Raw genomic sequence first — 1,203 nt, 5'->3', positions numbered from 1 at the left:
CATAGTTATCAATTCTGTTGTTCCAAAATCAGTAATTAAAAAATTGAGAGCTTTTATCAAAAAAAAACCTAGAGAGTTAGATTCAACAAACTAATATTTATATTAAAATATTTGTTGTTGTAAAGGATGAAGGCATGTCCGATCTTATTTGTATAAGTAATCTCCCTTTAGTTCTATTTTTTTAAAAAAATGTTTAATGATATGTTATTAACAAAATTGGGTCTCCATTTATGTTCTCAACTTGGAGAACCGTATTGAAAGATGTTGGGATACAGATTTTGTTGGTACCAGTCACCATTCAGAAGATGGAGTCCATCGGCACAAATACATTCGTTACATGGATAGGTTCTTTATTTCTTTATTATGTATAACTGTATTTTGTTTAAGAGATTTATTGGTATTTTTGTTTAATGTTTTAAGATGTACTAATAATAAACGTATAATATCTTGTGATAATATATGCTACTTTTCTTTTCGTCCTTCTCCATATTCAAGAAATTATCACATCTTTTTAAAAAATTTAACATCAATCTCAATCTAATTCTTAATTGTTTTTGTAACATAAGATATGTTAAACAAGGTGTAGTGATTATCAATTCCTTTTTTTAATATTTTATCTATTTTATAAATAAAAATAAAATTATATTATTTTTTATAGGGAATATGATAGTCCTAAATATAATTTTTCGTCTGTCTAAAAAAAACATATAAAGTTATTTCGATTTTATTTTTATTATTAAAAATGTGGTTTAAATTGGAAAAGAAATAACAAGGTGTAAATATTGATTGTTTTTTAGGTTATTCCTTCGAGAACAAAAAAAATTTATATGGCTAGATTCATATTTATATTATTTATTTATTAAAAAGATAATGGTTTAACTTGCCTTTATGATATTAAAATATGGAAATATCACATGTTTTGTGAAAAAATGCCGAGTTTGTGTAGTAAAAGTATAGTTTAAATTAAATGAATACATATGATATAAAAGTACCCGGATTGGTATCTATCTCGATCGAAAGTACTCGGATTGATATGTGTCTCAATCGGATATTTTGAGATAAGTAAGTTTTTTTTGTTATGATTATTTACTCATGTTTAGTTGTATCTAAAATAATAAGATTAATATAAAAAAATTTATTGTTGAAAAGGAGATCGAATAATTTCAAAATTTATAATTGTTTTTTATATGTATCCATCCACAT

This window comes from Arabidopsis lyrata (genome assembly GCF_000004255.2).
Source record: "Arabidopsis lyrata subsp. lyrata unplaced genomic scaffold ARALYscaffold_2, whole genome shotgun sequence".
NCBI classification, from domain to species: Eukaryota; Viridiplantae; Streptophyta; class Magnoliopsida; order Brassicales; family Brassicaceae; genus Arabidopsis; species Arabidopsis lyrata.
This window is presented reverse-complemented; position numbering follows the sequence as displayed.